Source organism: Entelurus aequoreus, linkage group LG14 (genome assembly GCF_033978785.1).
Source record: "Entelurus aequoreus isolate RoL-2023_Sb linkage group LG14, RoL_Eaeq_v1.1, whole genome shotgun sequence".
Classification (NCBI taxonomy): Eukaryota; Metazoa; Chordata; class Actinopteri; order Syngnathiformes; family Syngnathidae; genus Entelurus; species Entelurus aequoreus.
The window spans coordinates 41,020,175-41,044,027 of NC_084744.1; the positions used below are offsets into that span (position 1 = coordinate 41,020,175).

A 23,853-nucleotide genomic window follows, 5' to 3' on the forward strand; every position below is an offset into this window, starting at 1 on the left:
TGTGCAACAAGTAAAACCACAGCGGGCCAGAGTGTGTTGAAACACACACAAACAACATTTACAGGAACACTTTCTTTTGACTTCTTCTTTGCTGTCACCTTGTGCTCCTTCAACCACGAGCTGCTTGAAGTCATAACCTCCTCAACGTCCATGCACGCGGTATGTACAGTATGACAACTAGTGTGTATGACAACTAGTGTGTATGACAACTAGTGTGTATGCCAACTAGTGTGTATGACAACTAGTGTGTATGCCAACTAGTACGTATGACAATTAGTTTGTATCCCAACTAGTATATATGCCAACTAGTGTGTATGCCAACTACTATGTATGACAACTAGTGTGTATGCCAACTATGTATGACAACTAGTATGTATGTCAACTAGTGTGTATGCCAACTAGTATGTATGATAACTAGTGTGTATGCCAACTATGTATGACAACTAGTGTGTATGCCAACTAGTGTGTATGCCAGCTATGTATGCCAACTAGTCTGTATGCCAACTAGTGTGTATGTCAACTAGTATGTATGACAACTAGTGTGTATGCCAACTATTATGTATGCCAACTAGTGTGTATGCCAACTAGTATGTATGATAACTAGTGTGTACGCCAACTAGTATGTATGATAACTAGTGTGTATGCCAACTATGTATGACAACTAGTTTGTATGCCAACTAGTATGTATGACAACTATGTATGACAACTAGTGTGTATGCCAACTAGTATGTATGACAACTATGTATGACAACTAGTGTGTATGCCAACTAGTATGTATGCCAACTAGTGTGTATGCCAGCTATGTATGCCAACTAGTCTGTATGCCTACTATTGTGTATGCCAACTAGTATGTATGACAACTAGTGTGTATGCCAACTAGTATGTATGACAACTAGTGTGTATGCCAACTATTATGTATGACAACTAGTGTGTATGCCAACTAGTATGTATGACAATTAGTGTGTATGCCAACTATGTATGACAACTAGTGTGTATGCCAACTAGTATGTATGACAACTAGTGTGTATGCCAACTAGTATGTATGACAACTAGTGTGTATGACAACTATGTATGACAACTAGTATGTATGACAACTAGTGTGTATGCCAACTAGTATGTATGACAACTAGTGTGTATGACAACTATGTATGACAACTAGTATGTATGACAACTAGTGTGTATGCCAACTAGTGTATATGCCAACTAGTACGTATGACAACTAGTGTGTATCCCAACTAGTATATATGCCAACTAGTGTGTATGCCAACTACTATGTATGACAACTTGTGTGTATGCCAACTATGTATGACAACTAGTATGTATGTCAACTAGTGTGTATGCCAACTAGTATGTATGATAACTAGTGTGTATGCCAACTATGTATGACAACTAGTGTGTATGCCAACTAGTGTGTATGCCAGCTATGTATGCCAACTTGTGTGTATGCCAACTAGTATGTATGACAACTAGTGTGTATGCCAACTATTATGTATGAAGACTAGTGTGTATGCCAACTAGTATGTATGACAATTACTGTGTATGCCAACTATGTATGACAACTAGTGTGTATGCCAACTAGTATGTATGACAACTAGTGTGTATGCCAACTAGTATGTATGACAACTAGTGTGTATGACAACTATGTATGACAACTAGTATGTATGACAACTAGTGTGTATGCCAACTAGTATGTATGACAACTAGTGTGTATGACAACTAGTATGTATGACAACTAGTGTGTATGCCAACTAGTGTATATGCCAACTAGTACGTATGACAACTAGTGTGTATCCCAACTAGTATATATGCCAACTAGTGTGTATGCCAACTACTATGTATGACAACTTGTGTGTATGCCAACTATGTATGACAACTAGTATGTATGTCAACTAGTGTGTATGCCAACTAGTATGTATGATAACTAGTGTGTATGCCAACTATGTATGACAACTAGTGTGTATGCCAACTAGTGTGTATGCCAGCTATGTATGCCAACTTGTGTGTATGCCAACTAGTATGTATGACAACTAGTGTGTATGCCAACTAGTATGTATGACAACTAGTGTGTATGCCAACTATTATGTATGACAACTACTGTGTATGCCAACTATGTATGACAACTAGTGTGTATGCCAACTAGTATGTATGACAACTAGTGTGTATGACAACTATGTATGACAACTAGTGTGTATGACAACTAGTATGTATGCCAACGAGTGTGTATGACAACTAGTATGTATGACAACTAGTGTGTATGCCAACTAGTATGTATGACAACTATGTATGACAACTAGTGTGTATGCCAACTAGTATGTATGCCAACTATGTATGACAACTAGTATGTATGCCAACTAGTATGTATGACAACTAGTATGTATGCCAACTAGTATGTATGCCAACTATGTATGACAACTAGTGTGTATGCCAACTAGTATGTATGACAACTAGTGTGTATGCCAACTATGTATGACAACTAGTGTGTATGCCAACTAGTATGTATGACAACTATGTATGACAACTAGTTTGTATGCCAACTAGTATGTATGACAACTATGTATGACAACTAGTGTGTATGCCAACTAGTATATATGACAACTATGTATGACAACTAGTGTGTATGCCAACTAGTGTGTATGCCAGCTATGTATGCCAACTAGTCTGTATGCCAACTAGTGTGTATGCCAACTAGTATGTATGACAACTAGTGTGTATGCCAACTATTATGTATGCCAACTAGTGTGTATGCCAACTAGTATGTATGATAACTAGTGTGTATGCCAACTATGTATGACAACTAGTGTGTATGCCAACTAGTGTGTATGCCAGCTATGTATGCCAACTTGTGTGTATGCCAACTAGTATGTATGACAACTAGTGTGTATGCCACTATTATGTATGAAGACTAGTGTGTATGCCAACTAGTATGTATGACAATTACTGTGTATGCCAACTATGTATGACAACTAGTGTGTATGCCAACTAGTATGTATGACAACTAGTGTGTATGCCAACTAGTATGTATGACAACTAGTGTGTATGACAACTATGTATGACAACTAGTATGTATGACAACTAGTGTGTATGCCAACTAGTATGTATGACAACTAGTGTGTATGACAACTATGTATGACAACTAGTATGTATGACAACTAGTGTGTATGCCAACTAGTGTATATGCCAACTAGTACGTATGACAACTAGTGTGTATCCCAACTAGTATATATGCCAACTAGTGTGTATGCCAACTACTATGTATGACAACTTGTGTGTATGCCAACTATGTATGACAACTAGTATGTATGTCAACTAGTGTGTATGCCAACTAGTATGTATGATAACTAGTGTGTATGCCAACTATGTATGACAACTAGTGTGTATGCCAACTAGTGTGTATGCCAGCTATGTATGCCAACTTGTGTGTATGCCAACTAGTATGTATAACAACTAGTGTGTATGCCAACTAGTATGTATGACAACTAGTGTGTATGCCAACTATTATGTATGACAACTAGTGTGTATGCCAACTATGTATGACAACTAGTGTGTATGCCAACTAGTATGTATGACAACTAGTGTGTATGACAACTATGTATGACAACTAGTGTGTATGACAACTAGTATGTATGCCAACGAGTGTGTATGACAACTAGTATGTATGACAACTAGTGTGTATGCCAACTAGTATGTATGACAACTATGTATGACAACTAGTGTGTATGCCAACTAGTATGTATGCCAACTATGTATGACAACTAGTATGTATGCCAACTAGTATGTATGACAACTAGTATGTATGTCAACTAGTATGTATGACAACTATGTATGACAACTAGTGTGTATGCCAACTAGTATGTATGACAACTAGTGTGTATGCCAACTATGTATGACAACTAGTGTGTATGCCAACTAGTATGTATGACAACTATGTATGGCAACTAGTTTGTATGCCAACTAGTATGTATGACAACTATGTATGACAACTAGTGTGTATGCCAACTAGTATATATGACAACTATGTATGACAACTAGTGTGTATGCCAACTAGTGTGTATGCCAGCTATGTATGCCAACTAGTCTGTATGCCAACTAGTGTGTATGCCAACTAGTATGTATGACAACTAGTGTGTATGCCAACTATTATGTATGCCAACTAGTGTGTATGCCAACTAGTATGTATGATAACTAGTGTGTATGCCAACTATGTATGACAACTAGCGTGTATGCCAACTAGTGTGTATGCCAGCTATGTATGCCAACTAGTCTGTATGCCAACTATTGTGTATGCCAACTAGTATGTATGACAACTAGTGTGTATGCCAACTAGTATGTATGACAACTAGTGTGTATGCCAACTATTATGTATGACAACTAGTGTGTATGCCAACTAGTATGTATGACAATTAGTGTGTATGCCAACTATGTATGACAACTAGTGTGTATGCCAACTAGTATGTATGACAACTAGTGTGTATGCCAACTAGTATGTATGCCAACGAGTGTGTATGACAACTAGTATGTATGACAACTAGTGTGTATGCCAACTAGTATGTATGACAACTATGTATGACAACTAGTGTGTATGCCAACTAGTATGTATGCCAACTATGTATGACAACTAGTGTGTATGCCAACTAGTATGTATGACAACTAGTGTGTATGCCAACTATGTATGACAACTAGTGTGTATGCCAACTAGTATGTATGACAACTATGTATGACAACTAGTTTGTATGCCAACTAGTATGTATGACAACTATGTATGACAACTAGTGTGTATGCCAACTAGTATATATGACAACTATGTATGACAACTAGTGTGTATGCCAACTAGTGTGTATGCCAGCTATGTATGCCAACTAGTCTGTATGCCAACTAGTGTGTATGCCAACTAGTATGTATGACAACTAGTGTGTATGCCAACTATTATGTATGCCAACTAGTGTGTATGCCAACTAGTATGTATGATAACTAGTGTGTATGCCAACTATGTATGACAACTAGTGTGTATGCCAACTAGTGTGTATGCCAGCTATGTATGCCAACTTGTGTGTATGCCAACTAGTATGTATGACAACTAGTGTGTATGCCAACTATTATGTATGAAGACTAGTGTGTATGCCAACTAGTATGTATGACAATTACTGTGTATGCCAACTATGTATGACAACTAGTGTGTATGCCAACTAGTATGTATGACAACTAGTGTGTATGCCAACTAGTATGTATGACAACTAGTGTGTATGACAACTATGTATGACAATTAGTATGTATGACAACTAGTGTGTATGCCAACTAGTATGTATGACAACTAGTGTGTATGACAACTATGTATGACAACTAGTATGTATGACAACTAGTGTGTATGCCAACTAGTGTATATGCCAACTAGTACGTATGACAACTAGTGTGTATCCCAACTAGTATATATGCCAACTAGTGTGTATGCCAACTACTATGTATGACAACTTGTGTGTATGCCAACTATGTATGACAACTAGTATGTATGTCAACTAGTGTGTATGCCAACTAGTATGTATGATAACTAGTGTGTATGCCAACTATGTATGACAACTAGTGTGTATGCCAACTAGTGTGTATGCCAGCTATGTATGCCAACTTGTGTGTATGCCAACTAGTATGTATAACAACTAGTGTGTATGCCAACTAGTATGTATGACAACTAGTGTGTATGCCAACTATTATGTATGACAACTAGTGTGTATGCCAACTATGTATGACAACTAGTGTGTATGCCAACTAGTATGTATGACAACTAGTGTGTATGACAACTATGTATGACAACTAGTGTGTATGACAACTAGTATGTATGCCAACGAGTGTGTATGACAACTAGTATGTATGACAACTAGTGTGTATGTCAACTAGTATGTATGACAACTATGTATGACAACTAGTGTGTATGCCAACTAGTATGTATGCCAACTATGTATGACAACTAGTATGTATGCCAACTAGTATGTATGACAACTAGTATGTATGTCAACTAGTATGTATGACAACTATGTATGACAACTAGTGTGTATGCCAACTAGTATGTATGACAACTAGTGTGTATGCCAACTATGTATGACAACTAGTGTGTATGCCAACTAGTTTGTATGACAACTATGTATGGCAACTAGTTTGTATGCCAACTAGTATGTATGACAACTATGTATGACAACTAGTGTGTATGCCAACTAGTATATATGACAACTATGTATGACAACTAGTGTGTATGCCAACTAGTGTGTATGCCAGCTATGTATGCCAACTAGTCTGTATGCCAACTAGTGTGTATGCCAACTAGTATGTATGACAACTAGTGTGTATGCCAACTATTATGTATGCCAACTAGTGTGTATGCCAACTAGTATGTATGATAACTAGTGTGTATGCCAACTATGTATGACAACTAGCGTGTATGCCAACTAGTGTGTATGCCAGCTATGTATGCCAACTAGTCTGTATGCCAACTATTGTGTATGCCAACTAGTATGTATGACAACTAGTGTGTATGCCAACTAGTATGTATGACAACTAGTGTGTATGCCAACTATTATGTATGACAACTAGTGTGTATGCCAACTAGTATGTATGACAATTAGTGTGTATGCCAACTATGTATGACAACTAGTGTGTATGCCAACTAGTATGTATGACAACTAGTGTGTATGACAACTAGTATGTATGACAACTAGTGTGTATGACAACTATGTATGACAACTAGTATGTATGACAACTAGTGTGTATGCCAACTAGTATGTATGACAACTAGTATGTATGACAACTAGTGTGTATGCCAACTAGTGTGTATGCCAACTAGTACGTATGACAACTAGTGTGTATCCCAACTAGTATATATGCCAACTAGTGTGTATGCCAACTACTATGTATGACAACTTGTGTGTATGCCAACTTTGTATGACAACTAGTATGTATGTCAACTAGTGTGTATGCAAACTAGTATGTATGATAACTAGTGTGTATGCCAACTATGTATGACAACTAGTGTGTATGTCAACTAGTGTGTATGCCAGCTATGTATGCCAACTTGTGTGTATGCCAACTAGTATGTATGACAACTAGTGTGTATGCCAACTAGTATGTATGACAACTAGTGTGTATGCCAACTATTATGTATGACAACTACTGTGTATGCCAACTAGTATGTATGACAACTAGTGTGTATGCCAACTATGTATGACAACTAGTGTGTATGCCAACTAGTATGTATGACAACTAGTGTGTATGACAACTATGTATGACAACTAGTGTGTATGACAACTAGTATGTATGCCAACGAGTGTGTATGACAACTAGTATGTATGACAACTAGTGTGTATGCCAACTAGTATGTATGCCAACTATGTATGACAATTAGTATGTATGCCAACTAGTATGTATGACAACTAGTATGTATGTCAACTAGTATGTATGACAACTATGTATGACAACTAGTGTGTATGCCAACTAGTGTGTATGCCAACTAGTATGTATGACAACTAGTGTGTATGCCAACTATGTATGACAACTAGTGTGTATGCCAACTAGTATGTATGACAACTATGTATGACAACTAGTTTGTATGCCAACTAGTATGTATGACAACTATGTATGACAACTAGTGTGTATGCCAACTAGTATGTATGACAACTATGTATGACAACTAGTGTGTATGCCAACTAGTATGTATGACAACTAGTGTGTATGCCAACTACTGTGTATGCCAACTAGTATGTATGACAACTATGTATGACAACTAGTGTGTATGCCAAATATTATGTATGACAACTATGTATGGCAACTAGTTTGTATGTCAACTAGTATGTATGCCAACTATATATGACAACTAGTGTGCATGCCAACTATGTATGCCAACTAGTATGTATGCCAACTAGTATGTATGTCAACTAGTATGTATGACAACTATGTATGACAACTAGTGTGTATGCCAACTAGTATGTATGACAACTATGTATGACAACTAGTGTGTATAACAACTATTGTGTATGCCAACTAGTATGTATTCCAACTGGTATGTATGCCAACTAGTATGTATGCCAACTAGTGTGTATGCCAACTAATATGTATGACAACTATGTATGACAACTAGTGTGTATGCCAACTAGTATGTATGACAACTATGTATGACAACTAGTGTGTATGCCAACTAGTATGTATGACAACTATGTATGACAACTAGTGTGCATGCCAACTAGTATGTATGACAACTAGTGTGTATGCCAACTAGTATGTATGACAACTATGTATGACAACTTGTGTGTAAGCCAAATATTATGTATGACAACTATGTATGGCAACTAGTTTGTATGTCAACTACTATGTATGCCAACTATATATGACAACTAGTGTGTATGCCAACTAGTATGTATGCCAACTATGTATGCCAACTAGTATGTATGCCAACTAGTATGTATGTCAACTAGTATGTATGACAACTATGTATGACAACTAGTGTGTATAACAACTAGTGTGTATGCCAACTAGTATGTATGACAACTATGTATGACAACTAGTGTGTATAACAACTAGTGTGTATGCCAACTAGTATGTATTCCAACTGGTATGTATGCCAACTAGTATGTATGCCAACTAGTGTGTATGTCAACTAGTATGTATGACAACTATGTATGACAACTAGTGTGTATAACAACTAGTGTGTATGCCAACTAGTATGTATTCCAACTGGTATGTATGCCAACTAGTATGTATGCCAACTAGTGTGTATGCCAACTAGTGTGTATGTCAACTAGTATGTATGACAACTATGTATGACAACTAGTGTGTATAACAACTAGTGTGTATGCCAACTAGTATGTATTCCAACTGGTATGTATGCCAACTAGTATGCATGACAACTAGTGTGTATGCCAACTAGTATGTATGACAACTATGTATGACAACTAGTGTGTATAACAATTAGTGTGTATGCCAACTAGTATGTATTCCAACTGGTATGTATGCCAACTAGTATGTATGCCAACTAGTGTGTATGTCAACTAGTGTGTTTTCCAACTAGTATGTATGTCAACTAGTATGTATGCCAACTATTGTGTATGTCAACTAGTATGTATGTCAACTAGTATGTATGCCAACTAGTGTGTATGCCAACTAGTATGTATGCCAACTAGTGTGTATGTCAACTAGTATGTATGCCAACTAGTATGTATGCCAACTAGTGTGTATGCCAACTCTTATGTATGCCAACTGGTGTGTATGCCATCTAGTATGTATGCCAACTAGTCAACTAGTTTGTTTGTAAGGCAGGGCATCGTTGTGTTACTTAGTTGAATCAAAGCTCTTACACTGGTTTAGTTTTGCTTGTTGTTCCTTCTCTAAACAGCACATACTTCAACTCAATTGATGTCGACTCCAATAAGTCTTTATTTACAGTACAATAAGGGACAAGCGGTAGAAAATGGATGGATGGATGTGTACATTTCCCTCTGCTGCTGCTTGTATGATGTTTAATAATAGATTGTACTTTCAAAGGCTCCCCCCAGTGATATAGTAGTAGTAACCTCAGTCGTAACATTGAATAAGGTGCTGGAAATCTTCCATGTTGTCACTATGTTATGTTATGTTATGTTATGTTATGTTATGTTATGTTATGTTATGTTATGTTATGTTATGTTATGTTATGTTATGTTATGTTATTTTATGTTATGTTATGTTATGTTATTTTATTTTCATGTATTATGTAGGACCGAGAGCGAGTAACCATTTGAATACATTAGCCCTGTGTTTAAAAAAACATCCCCGTAAGAATCCATATGATGCATGCTGGATTGTCAGGCTACAGTGCAAGTAGGAGTCCTTCAGTTCCTCTTCTGAACCCATCAGCATGACTCTACAGTCTACGTTCTCAAGGGAAGACACTGTAGAAAAGTAACGTGTACATACTGGAGAGCAGACCTGGGCAGACTAAGGCCCGGGGGCCACATGCGGCCCCTTAAGCTTTTCAATCTGGCCCGCCGGACATTCCCAAATCATTTTTTAATGTCTATAAGATGTAAAGTGTAGCTGCCATTATGATGTGCAGTGATGTTTTCTAATGACCGTAAGTCTTCAACTATACTAAGTCTTTCAATGCTTGGAATCTGCATGATATACTAGTTACTATGGTCATCTAATTAGTTACTATGGTCATCTAATTAGTTACTATGGTCATATAATGAGTTACTATGGTAATGTAACAAGTTACTATGGTCATCTAATGAGTTACTATGGTCATTTAATGAGTCACAATGGCCATCTAATGAGTTACTATGGTCATCTAATTAGTTACTATGGTAATGTAACTAGTTACTATGGTCATCAAATTAGTTACTATGGTAATGTACCTAGTTATTGTGGGCATCTAATTAGTTACTCTGGTAATCTAATTAGTTATTATGGTAAACAAATTAGTTACTATGGTCATCTAATTAGTTGCTATGATCATCTAATTAGGTACTATGGTCATCTAATTAGTTACTATGGTCAACTAATTAGTTACTATGGTCATCTAAGTCACAGCAGCTCAGACAAGGCACCAAGCAGTGTGGGTGGGGAGCGTTTCCACAGAGTGTTTCCAGAGCCTGAAATGTGGGTGTCAGGGACAGACGTGGAAGGAGATTTTTACAACAAAGTTTTAAAGCTTAGTGATATATCACATACATCAGATTGTAGGTGGGTTTATTTTTTACTTTTACTTTTCATATTTTGCTGTGTTTGTTGTATTTTTGTTGTGTTTTGCTTGATTGTAAAATATGTGGATGGAGAGGGTGTGTGACGTTCATATGTTGTCAATATTCAGTGTTTTATCCTTCATAGTTAATATTGTAAATCCCACATTCTTTATTTTCATGTGCATTCTGGGTGTCTCATTAAGTAAAAAAAATTTTGAATTCCATTCCATTTTTTAAGGTGGTCTGTCATAACGTTTTTAGCGTTCTTCAGACATTAGTGTGAGGTTTTGTATTAATGTTCCTAAAAAGAGCTATACCGACCCCCAGACACATTTTTTTCTCTAAATTTGGCCCCCGAGGAAAAATAATTGCCCAGGCCTGCTGTAGAGTATCGTCAGTGTGAGTGTACCAAATGCCAGGTGGTGCTGGTTGGTACGTTGGTAATCCTCAATTCCTGACATCTGGCTTGTTTCACTAGCGCTCCTGACTCTTAATCTGCGGACCCTGGTTTAAGGGGTGAATCCAGGCGGGCAAAATGGTTGGATGTTCATACTAAATAATTACTCGATATCTTCCTTCAATGAACCACAGCTCACCATCGCAGCACTCATGCAGCCCCGACAGACAGGACACAATCATTTTGGTACTTACTTGTGTTGCCAGCTCTTTTTTTATTGCATAGTAGGGTTGTCCCGATAGCAATATTTTAGTACCGGTACCAAAATGTATTTCGATATTTTTCGATACTTTTCGCTATTTTTCTAAATAACAAAAATTAAACATGTTTGTTATTGCAATCGACTAACAATTTAGGCCTTAAATAAAATAGTTAACATACTAGACAACTTGTCTTTGTCACGACTTGGTCCTTGGCGTGGATTGTTTTTCCGTGGTGCAAAGCAACTTAACTGGACATGACGTGCAGGTGAGGACATGTTTTAATATTTAAACTCAAAAGGCTCAAAAGGGTATAAACAAAAGGCGCTCACAGCGGAGGTAAAAAACTTGACTAGGAAAACAAAAGGCGCGCACAATGGCGGAGAACTATGAACATTAAACAAAAACTTACGTGACAAGGAACATGGCATGAAGAAGCGTGATCATAAAGGGTGCAGAGCATAAATGTGGAGCATGAATGTGATGTTGCCAGGATGAACAACAGAAACAGAAAAGCTTATATAGTGACATGATCAGTGAAAACAGGTGTGTGACTCTAACCGTGAACAGGTGCGTGACATGACAATGTGAACCAGGTGAAACTAATGGTTGCTATGGTGACAAATAAAAGTGCACAAAAAGTCCAAAACCAAATCCGAACATGACTAAAACAAAATATAATCACAGACATGACAGTCTTTTAGTAGTAAGTAAACAAACAAAGACTCATAATTAGTCTGCTGACGTATGCAGTAACATATTGTGTCATTTATCTACCTATTATTTTGTACACATTATGAGGGACAGACTGTAAAAAATTGATTATGTCATGTCTGTGTGATCATGTTTTGTTTTGCTTATGTTCGGTTTGGTTTTTGGTCTCTTTGTGCACTCTTGTTTGTTTTTTTTCCATGACAACCCATTAGTTTTCACCTGTCCTCATGTCACGCACCTGTCTCACATTTTGCACTCGCGCACCTGTCACTAATCATGTCGGTATTATTTAAGCTTTCAGTTGCCAGGCAGTCTGTCTGGCGACATTAACTCTGTTATCCCTGTTACTCCATTGATTACGTGTTCCATGCCATAGTTCCATGCTTTTCAAGTAAGTGTTTGTTTATTCATGTCACAGTTAGCAAGTGTTATTTATTTCATGTTCATAGTTTTTGCCCAAGTGCTAGTTTTGTTTTCTTAGCCAAGTTTGTACTTCCGCCTTGTGCGCGCCTTTTGTTTGTACCTTTTTATAGTCATTATTAAATCATGTACCCACCTTCATCCGATGTCCACTGCATCTATTCTTGCATCTCGGGAAAACGAACAACCCATAGTCCACGTTATGACAGATTATTAATATACTTGTTCTTTACTGTAAATATCTGCTTATTTTCTGTTTTAACATGTTCTATCTACACTTCTGTTAAAATGTAATAATCACTTATTCTTCTCTTCTTTGATACTTTATATTCGTTTTGGATGATACCACACATTTAGGTATCGATCTGATACCAAGTAGTTACAGGATCATACATTGGTCATATTCCAAGTCCTCATGTGTCCAGGGACATATTTACTGACTTTATAAACATAATATGAATTTTAAAGAAAGGAAAAAAGATTGCGTGAAGATAAAAAATATCGATGTAGTCATAGTAGTATCGATCAAAATACGCTCCTGTACTTGGTATCTGGAAGCTTTACTACTCACAGTCCCACAGATTCACGCTGGAAGCAGTTGCGAAGAGTTGACAGGGTTTAATAATGTTCTCTTTTTTGTTTTCAATATATGTACATAGTTGACTTTTCAGTCTCTTCGATCCTTCCTCCCTCTCCTGCACCCGGCCGCTCACTGTTAAAGACAACAGATGATCAGTTTAACACGTACCACCTGCACAAACTAATCATCTGCCAGCTGTGTCTCTCAGTCAGCACCTGCCACGTCCCTGTCTGATGGACAGGGGCGCTGACCTTTACTCCAACAGTGCGCTGATCACAACCCTCTCCCACATACCTCCACCGCCAGACTTAGGCCGGGACATCGTCCGGCCGCGCCCACTCCAGGCCGCAACTGCCGCGGTTTTGTCTATCTGAGGCCGCACCTGACCTTCCCCCAAGTGGTACCCCAGATACTGTACCTCCCTCCGGCCAACCGCGCACTTCGCCGGGTTGGCAGTGAGCCCCGCCCGCCTCAGGGACTCGAGTACCGCCCCCACCCTCTGCACATGCTCCGCCCAGTTGTTCCCCGGGATGATGACATCATCCAGATAGGCGGCAGCATATGCCGCGTGGGGACGCAGTACCCGGTCCATGAATCTCTGAAATGTGGCAGGCGCACCGGACAAGCCGAACAGAAGGGTCACAAATTGGTATAAACCTTCCGGAGTGGAGAATGCCGTTTTTTCCTTAGACTCTGGAGATAAGGGAATCTGACAGTAGCCCTTAGTCAAATCCAGTGTCGTGAAAAAACGAGCAGTGCCTAACCGGTCCAGGAGCTCGTCGACCCGGGGCATCGGGTAGGCGTCAAAACGTGACACATCATTTACCTTGCGGTAGTCCACACAGAACCGCACAGACCCATCTTTCTTCCCTACCAGAACTATGGGGCTGCACCATGCACTGTGTGACTCCTCTATTACCCCCAATTCCTGCATGGCTTTTAATTCCTCCCGAACTACTTTGCGCTTGTGTTCGGGCAGCCTATAGGGCCGAGACCTTACCGTCTCGCCTGGGCTGGTCTCTATGTGATGCTGGGTGAGGTTTGTGCGGCCTGGCAGGGGGGAGAACACGTCAGCAAAATGTTGCTGCAAATTGGCCACATCTGCTTTCTGTGACGGCGTCAGATGATTATCACAGCAGAGAGGGAAGGGCCGGGGGGAGGGGGGAACCTCCGGCCCCAGCTCCTCGCCCTCCGCTATCGCCGTCACCATAGAGACAGGCTCCGCTTCCCTCCAACCTTTTAGTAGGTTGAGGTGGTATATTTGTGTTGCCCCGCCCCGGTCAGACCACCGGACCTTGTAATCCACGTCACCTACTCGTTGTGTGACCACAAACGGTCCTTGCCACTTGGCGAGTAATTTGGAGCTGGATGTTGGGAGTAATACAAGTACTTTCTCTCCCGGTGAAAATTGTCTGAGCTGTGTCCCCCTGTTATACAGGCGCTGCTGACGTTCTTGGGCTTGGAGCAAATTCTCACGAGACAAGTGCCCCAATGTGTGGAGTTTTGCTCTCAGGTCCATGGCGTACTGAATTTCGTTTTTACTGGGGCTTGGACCTTCCTCCCAGCTTTCTTTAACTAGGTGCAGTACCCCGTGCGGCTTCCTGCCGAACAACAGCTCAAATGGAGAAAATCCTGTTGAGGCCTGAGGAACCTCCCGCACTGCAAATAACAGGGGATCCAACCATTTACAGTATGCCAATTTGGTTTGTCCTCGTGTACGAACTTCCGGATCATGGATTTCAAGGTTCTATTCAACCGCTCTACCAGCTCATCAGTCTGCGGGTGGTAAACGCTGGTCCGAATGGATTTGATCCCCAATAATCCGTACAGCTCCTTTAACGTGCGTGACATAAAGGACGTGCCCTGGTCAGTCAGAATCTCTTTCGGGATTCCAACTCGGGAAATAACTTGAAACAGTGCCTGCGCGACACTCTTTGCAGAGATGGAGCGCAGCGGCACTGCTTCAGGATAGCGCGTTGCGTAATCCACCAGGACTAGCGCAAAGCGATATCCCTGGGTGCTCGGGTGAAATGGTCCGACGAGGTCCATGCCAATTCGCTCAAATGGGACCTCTATGAGTGGTAATGGCCGCAAAGGGGCTCTAGGAGTGGCCACGGGGTTGACTAGTTGACAGTCCGGGCAAGCCGCCCACCAGCGGCGCACATCTGCCCGAATGCCTGGCCAATAGAACCGGACCATTATCCGATTGAGTGTTTTATCATACCCCATGTGACCGGCCATCGGGTTAAAATGTGCCGCCTGGAAAATCATTTCCCGACGGCTTTTTGGCACCAACAATTGGGTGATTTCCTCCCCTGTCTGAGTGTCACGACTCACTCTGTATAATCTGTCCCTAATCAATGCAAAGTGAGGGAAATCCCGCGCTATCCCCGGGCGAACCCGCTGCCCATCAATTGTTATCACTTGGTCCCAGGTCGCGCGCAGAGTTTCATCCCGAGACTGCTCGAGTGGAAAATCATCCATGGGGCGCCATTGGGGAACCGGGGAAACCTCCTCCTCCTGCGAAGCCCCCGCCGGCTCCCCTTCCCCCTCCCCCCGGCAGCGTCGGATAATCTCGTGTCGCCGATGAGAATAGCGCGGCTATCCCCTTTTCCTACCGGTCGTGAACGCACCCCTGCGCACTGCTTTATTAACCCGTTAAATCCCGCCCAATTGGTTCCCAGGATTAAGGGGTGCGCCAGGCGCGAATTTACAGCCACCTTAACACTATGTTTTTCCTCCTTGAAAAAAATTTCCACCGGCACGAAGGGTACTCGTGAATATCCCCATGCACACATTTAACCCGCACTCGTGTAACCTTTCTCAACGCCCTGGGTCGAACCAGATTCTGGTGGATCATGGACTGCTCGCAGCCCGAATCCACCATCGCTCGGTGTGTACTCCCTTGTATCCTTACCGGTACATATTACGTCTCTCCTGGCCCCCGGGAGGGCGCCGCAGGGTCGACGACCCGGATCACCTGTCCCACCTCCATGCTCGGACATTCCCGCTGCAGGTGTCCAAGCCGCCCACACCTCCAGCACGCCTGCCCAGGCACTCGAGGAGCCATTTGCGGGGGAAACACAGCGTCAGTAGCGGCCCGGGTCTGAGGAGGAGAAAAAACAGTCTGATTATTCCGTAGCCTCGGCCACTGCTGGGTTCCCTCAGCCGGCGGCGCGCGCATCCTGCGCGGCGCTAAGACTGGACGCTCCACCGCCTCCGCGGTCTTCTCCTCCTTTTTTTTTCGCGGTGCACCGCCAGATGGTCCTCCGCTAACGCCACCGCTGCTGCCACCGCTGCTGCCACCGCTGCTGCCACCGCTGCTGCCAAGTCCTGAGGATGGTGATAACGGACCAACGCCTAGGTCCGCGCCGGGATCGCCTCCATAAATTGCTCCAGAATGATTTGTTCCAGTACTTCCTGGATTTGCCCGGGTTGCAGCCATCTCGTCGCCGCATCTCTTAGTTGCTGGCCCAGGGCGAAAGGCCGCTCGTCCGGGCCGAGCCGCATTGCCCGGAACCGGCGCCTGTGATCCTCTTTGGACCCTCCCGTCCGGTCCAGTACCGCACGTCTCACGTCCCGGTACCTCACCCGGGAATCTGGTGGTAGGCTGAGTGCCGCCCGCTGAGCTTCTCCCGCCAGCAGCGGTAGCAGCCGTACTGCCCATTCTTCCTCGGGCCACGCGCATGCTCCCGCCGTGGCCTCGAACATGTCCAAAAAAGTCTGCGGGTCCTCTGTCTCCGCCATCCTGTGCATCCCTACGGCCGCCAATGATGGCTTTTCTGCCGCGGGTGCCCCTGCTCCGGTCCTCTCTGTCAAGGCTCGCAGGATTTGGCTCTGCTGGGCGATTTGTCCCTGCATGGCTTCCATCTGCCGGTGATTGGCCGTGGACATTTCCGCCAACAGCTACCCCAATGCCTCTATCGGGCTTGGTGTCGACATTGTTCCTTTTTTTTTTTTTTTTTTTTTTTTTTTGATTGGGCGCCAAATGTAAGCTTTACTACTCACAGTCCCACATATTCACGCTGGAAGCAGTTGCGCAGAGTTGACAGGGTTTAATAATGTTCTCTTTTTTGTTTTCAATATATGTACATAGTTGACTTTTCAGTCTCTTCCATCCTTCCTCCCTCTCCTGCACTCGGCCGCTCACTGTTAAAGACAACAGATGATCAGTTTAACACGTACCACCTGCGCAAACTAATCATCTGCCAGCTGTGTCTCTCAGTCAGCACCTGCCACGTCCCTGTCTGATGGACAGGGGCGCTGACCTTTACTCCAACAGTGCGCTGATCACAACCCTCTCCCACAGTATCATTACAGTGGATGTCAGGTGTAGATCCACCCATTGCGTTTGTTTACATTGTGACGCCGGTGAGCTATTGTATCCTCCTACGGTGTGTAGTGAAGCATGTTTAGCTATTCCTCGTCCTTCAGTGATAATGCTACTTGTAAGAAACTTACTTTATTAGTCGCCATGGAGGCGAGGATTAGTGATTTAGAAGTAGCTAAAACACTGCAGACTGCGGATGGATGTTCGCCGATAGCTAGCTAGCTAGCCATGTCTTAAAGCACCTCTTCCTGAGGGTGTTTCAGTGTTATAACTTCACCTTTATCTTTACTTTTTACACCAAAATGCGTCCATTCTCCCTTTTGTGTGTACACACCTTGTCTGCTTGTAAGTACTCCGTGTGTGTGTGCTGCCGAACATGCTCCTCTGCTCACAAAACCAGCAATATCATGACGTGACGGCGCGTACTTTTCAAACAGAGTATAGTACCGTTTTTGATTCATTAGTACCACGATACTGTACTAGTACCTGTATACCATACAAGTAGGGCTGGGCGATATATGGAATATACTCTTTTGTGCGATATAGAAAACGACTATATGGTGATATTGGAGTATACGTTCTCAGGCAGTTGCTTTTAGCTGCGGGCATTACACTACAGGCTTTTCTCACTCTTTCTTGTCTCTCCTTCTCACAGAGACATAAAACTAGTGCACCTTCTTACCTACGTCACATACTGTCACACGTGCAACGTCATACACCCTCGCCGAGCAGAGAGGTAGCGGAATGGGTAAAGTTAGCTGTGCTGCTAGCGGAGCGGTGCGAGTGGTAATACAAGAGAGAGAAGGTGCCAATCTGGTAACAAATGAAGGAAGAATGAATTCCCAAGAAAAACAGCAGGGGGTACATTGTCTGGCGGTGGTTTGGCTTCAAGCGGGAAGATGTTGAACAGACAACTGTGCGGCAAAAGCGTTGCTACAAAAAGCAGCAGCTCTACTAATGTAGCATCATTTGAAAAGTCACCCGCTAGAGGATGAAGAGTGCTTGAAACTGCGCATGTCAACATCTCCGTTCGGTGCCACACCCACAAAATGCCGAAGCTACCATTTCCAGATCAACACCGTATGAAAAAAATAACACCATACCGGCTCCGGAGTTCAGTTCAAAACCTGGGAGACAAACATTTTTGCAGCAAATTCCTAAAAAGAATACACTGCTCTTGTCGTGTAGAGCAGTGGTTCTGAACCTTTTTCCAGGCCCTGTGAACATTTTTTTAATTCAAGTACCCCCTAATCAGAGCAAAGCATTTTTGGTTGAAAAAAAGAGATAAAGAAGTAAAATACAGCACTATGTCATCAGTTTCTGATTTATTAAATTGTATATCAGTGCAAAATATTGCTCATTTGTAGTGGTCTTTCTTGAACTATTTGGAAAAAAAGATATAAAAATAACTAAAAACTTGTTGAAAAATAAACAAGTGATTCAATTACAAATAAAGAGTTCTACACATAGAAGTAATCATCAACTTAAAGTGCCCTCTTTGGGGATTGTAATAGAGATCCATCTGGATTCATGAACTTAATTCTAAACATTTCTTCACAAAAAAAGAAATCTTTAAGATCAATATTTATGGAACATGTCCACAAAAAATCTAGCTGTCAACACTGAATATTGCATTGTTGCATTGATCCATTGTACTGAATGGAATAGCCTACTTGATTTGATGTTCAGTTTATGAACTTACGTTCATATTTTGTTGAAGTATTATTCAATAAATATATTTATAAAGGATTTTTGAATTGTTGCTATTTTTAGAATATTTTTAAAAAAAATCTCACGTACCCCTTGGCATACCTTCAAGTACCCCCAGGGGTACGCGTACCCCCATTTGAGAACCACTGGTGTAGAGGAATTGGAACCATTGTAAACACATTGGCAGACCGTTGCATTGACATTTTACCCTTGCTAGCAAACAGGGAACACTGGGGTCCACACTTTTGATTTACATAACTGAGGCGTTCCTCAAAGCACCCCTTTAAGTCCTTTCCTTTTTAGCTGTTACAATTGTTTTCCGTAATGTGATTCATGTATTCAAGTCAGTCAGTCAGTCAGTACTCATCGATTCAACTTCGGTAGTTATACTAGTGGTGTTCCTCAAGGTTCCATTTTAGGTCCTCTCTTTTTTCATCTTTTGAGCTATTCAACTGCCGGCCTGCCAGTTAAGTTAAAAAAAACTCATGAGAGACTCAACATTGTTCTTTTTTGCAGAAAGGTTCTTAAAAACATCTAAGCGCTCCTGTAACTCTGACAAATTAAATAGACCTGAATCAAATGTCCACTGTAAAGGATGCTGGTTGTCTGGAATATAAAAAAAATATTCCGGTCTTTAGCTTTTTGGAAATGTGGCCCCCAAAACAACAATGCTGTATACCAGCATTAGTACATCTGTCAGTAGTGACAGTACTATTAACTTAGAGTAGTGTTACGTTGGGTTCGCATCTTACTGCGGGGTTCGTTGTCCCGGGATGCAGACGGACAACTCCGGACCAAAGCGTGAAAGTAGGAGATGATTTATTTCTCATAATTCATACACCGTAGATACAAGCAGACAAAAGGAAAACGTGCCGATCGTACGGGAAGCTAAGGTAACCACTTGGAGCAGGAATCAAGAGCTAGGAAACAAGAATACCAACGTAACTGTTGCATTCAGCAAACAATGAAGCCAGACTGAGCGTGGCGAGAAAGGTGAATAAATAGCTCTCTGATTAGTGCTCGGCAGCAGGTGAGCGTGCCGACCACTAACCAGAGGCAGGTGAACCCAATTAGTACCCATGGAGACCAAAGCAAACCCAGAGGTGCACAAAACTAAGAGAGTCCAAAGCTAACATAACATAACTAAACAAAACATGATCCGGGCCACGGATCATGACAAGTAGCTGGTATACAGCATTGACAACTCAGTTGTTTTGGGGGGCCACATTTTCAAAAAGCTAAAGTCCGGAATATTTTTTTATATTCCAGAGAACCAGCATCCTTACAGTGGACATTGGATTCAGGTCTATCTAAGTTGTCAGAGTTACAGGAGTGCTTAGATGTTTTTAAAAAACCCTCCATCCATCCATTTTCTACCGCTTGTCCCTTTCGGGGCTGCGGGGGGTCGCTGGAGCCTATCTCAGCTGCATTCGGGCGGAAGGCGGGGTACACCCTGAGACAAGTCGCCACCTCATCGCAGGGCCAACACAGATAGACAGACAACATTCACACTCACATTCACACACTAGGGACCATTTAGTGTTGCCAATCAACCTATCCAGGTGCGTGTCTTTGGAGGTGGGAGGAGCCTATCCCTAGGTGCATGTCTTTGGAGGTGGGAGGAGCCTATCCCCAGGTGCATGTCTTTGGAGGTGGGAGGAGCCTACCCCCAGGTGCATGTCTTTGGAGGTGGGAGGAAGCCGGAGTACCCGGAGGGAACCCACGCAGTCACAGGGAGAACATGCAAACTCCACACAGAAAGATCCCGAGCCAGGGATTAAACTCAGGACTACTCAGGACCTTCGTATTGTGAGGCACTAAGAAACCTTCCTGCAAAAAACAACAATGTTGAGTCTGTCATGAGTTTTTTGAACTGAACTGGCAGGCCGGCAGTTGAATGGCTCAAAGATGAAAAAGAGAGGACCTAAAATGGAACCTTGAGGAACACCACTGGTATAACTACAGACCTCAACCACAATGCATCAGAATGTCCATGACGTCCATTGCATTGGTCACCCAGGGTGGGGGTCCCCACATCTGCGGTCCCCTCCAAGGTTTCTCATTGCCCGGATTTGGGATCTGAGCCCAGGATGTCGTTGTGGCTTGTGCAGCCCTTTGAGACACTAGTGATTTAGGGCTATATAAGTAAACATTGATTGATTGATTGATTGAATGTACCGGACCTCCGTAGGTTGTGCAGGTATACCTAATGAGTGAGGACAGTTTTAAGTGCAATCCCTTCAGTGTGAGAGCGGCGCTCGAGTGGATGGACAATACAGGGGGGCCGGGCACCACTGAGCAGCTTCCTGCCAGGGCTGAATGTAACATGAATACACCTTAATGGTGGCAAAGCAAAGGCTCCCCTCTGTGACAATTGAGGCACATCCCGCCTGGAGGGATAGCAATCCCAATGAAGGGCGAGGTAACGGGCTTTTAAAAAGGCAAAATGGCTGAGCTGCAAATGTGGGAACTTACAGACAATAACAGAGCGACGCTGCTTGAATAGTGGTGTAATTCTTCTTGCCATTACAATTGGAATTCATCTTTTTTCTGTTTTTTACTAAGTACTTTTATCGAGAAACAAAAAGGATGCCATCATCTGGTGTTTTATTTTTTGTCTTTCAACACAGTAAGAGGACAATATGACATTTTTTCCCTCTCCAAAATTTGTGTTGGGTACTCGAATAACTGGGCTGTACCGGACTATTTTCTGTTGCGGTGGAGGGTGGTTGTTGATTGGTCAACAGAAAATCTGTACTTTTGTTTGTCTTTTTTAGCCATGTATGAACAGCCAACCATTTTTTTATACTGCTTGTTCTCGTCAAGGTCACAGATAAGCTGGAGCCTATCTCAAATAACAGTGGGTGAGAGGCTGGGTACTCCCTCTTCAACCCCAGGGGGCGGGGGTTGCGAGCGGTACGGGATATTTTCATTATTTGTGTCTACACCACAGGTGTCAAACTCAAGGCCTGCGACATCATTGTATCTGGCCCGCAAACACCTGGAAATGATATGTCAATAAACTACTTCATATTTTCCTCATTAAATATATGTACTGCTTGAAATTGCATACATTTTAAACTTTAATAGTATCCAATATTGCAACAAATATTACACTATATTATCATACTTTCCAAACTTGTTTTTATCTAAATTAGAATATTTAACTATACAACAAATTCATAAAAATGACAATAAATGTTACGTTGTTATTTACAGCATATTACTGTGAATTGAAAAAAAAAACACTGCTGTTTTTTGCGTTAAAATCCTGCCAGTTTTTGACTGTAAAATCTAGGGTTGTTGTTTTTAACAGTATATTACTCTAAATGGAAAGACGGTACATTTGTTTTTACGGTAGAAAAACCGGCAGCTAAGTCGCCAGAATAAAAAAAACAAACTTGTACTGTTTTTCCATTAACAATATCATGTTGTAAAAACCAATGTCAATTTAACACAACAAGTCTGGCAACTAAGCTGCCAGATTTTTCTGTAAACCCCCCCCAAAAAACAGTGGTAATGTTTTTCCATTTACTGTAAAATGTTTTTAAAAAATTAAAAAAACACTATTTTACAGTAAAATTTTGTAAATGTAAAGTTTTTACTGTAAAATTGTCAGTCTACTTAAAAAAAGTTATATCATTAATAATGAAATCAAATTCATACATTATTCACTGGTACAAGTGGCCCTCTGATGGCAGACATAACTGCCATGTGGCCACAATGAAACCTAGTTTGACATCCCTGGTCTACACTCTAGTATTCATGTTAGAGTGATACACAAGCCTGCAGCTGGGTGGCAGCAGTGCTAAATCTAATCAACAGGCTTCATGTTCTACCCAGTAGAAGTAGTAAGTACACGAGTGTACAGAGCTAACAGAGGCAGCGAGACGGAGAAATGTGAGACAAGACTGAGAATAAAAAGGGGGTCGTAGTCCTCAGCATATTTAAAGAAATTAAGACCACATTTTAAAATTGCAATGTTGACCTAGAAAAGAGGCAACGTTTACATGACAGAGATGTTGGAGTGTGATGATAATCTCTCATTATCTCTTATTTACCATTAAAAATGGCAGATATAGAGTGCTCTCAACAGTTCACAAATGCTCTTAACTTGTGTGCAGCATAAATATAATATATATGTATGTCTAAGAAGGACAAACATTTTACAAGTGTAAAACATACCTGGAGAATGTCTGCAACTTGTGGACGACAGAGCAGGCAGTGGACAATAAGGAAGCATTTGTTGTTTTTATTATTTATTATCAGTGTTGGGACTAACGCGTTACTTTGTAACGCGTTACTGTAACGCCGTTAGTTTCGGCGGTAACTAGTAATCTAACGCGTTATTTTTTATATTCAGTAACTCAGTTACCGTTACTACATGATGCGTTACTGCGTTATTTTACGTTACTTTTTATGTAGTATAAAGTGTGTTTTATCGAAACGCTGCAGTGTCGTAGTTCTGATTCTTCTTGTGTCACAAACCGGAGAAGAGAGACCTGCGCTCTGCGTGTGTGTGTGAGTGTGAGCGTGAGTGTGGAGAAGGAAGGGAGAGAGGGGGGTGTCTGATCATGGCGGAGCTGCAGTCGAGTTTGTTAACATGGAGATATTTTCACTACTTTTCTTTTGTCGAGCACAAAGAAAATAACATTTTAGTTAAATGTAAATTGTGCTTTGGATCAAAGATCCCATATACTGCCCAAAACAGCAATTCAAATCTGCTGAAACAATCTACATAAGCAACA

At 41.6% G+C, this 23,853-nt stretch overlaps 1 protein-coding gene across 1 annotated transcript in view; it reads left to right on the forward strand.

Moving 5' to 3' along the window:
- Window positions 1-23,853, forward strand: part of map3k20a (mitogen-activated protein kinase kinase kinase 20a) — a 121,899-nt gene continuing 98,046 nt past the window's right edge. The window contains exon 1 of the mRNA XM_062069902.1: window positions 1-159. The gene's annotated coding sequence lies outside the window, so the exon portion shown is untranslated. The remainder of the gene's footprint in view (window positions 160-23,853) is intronic.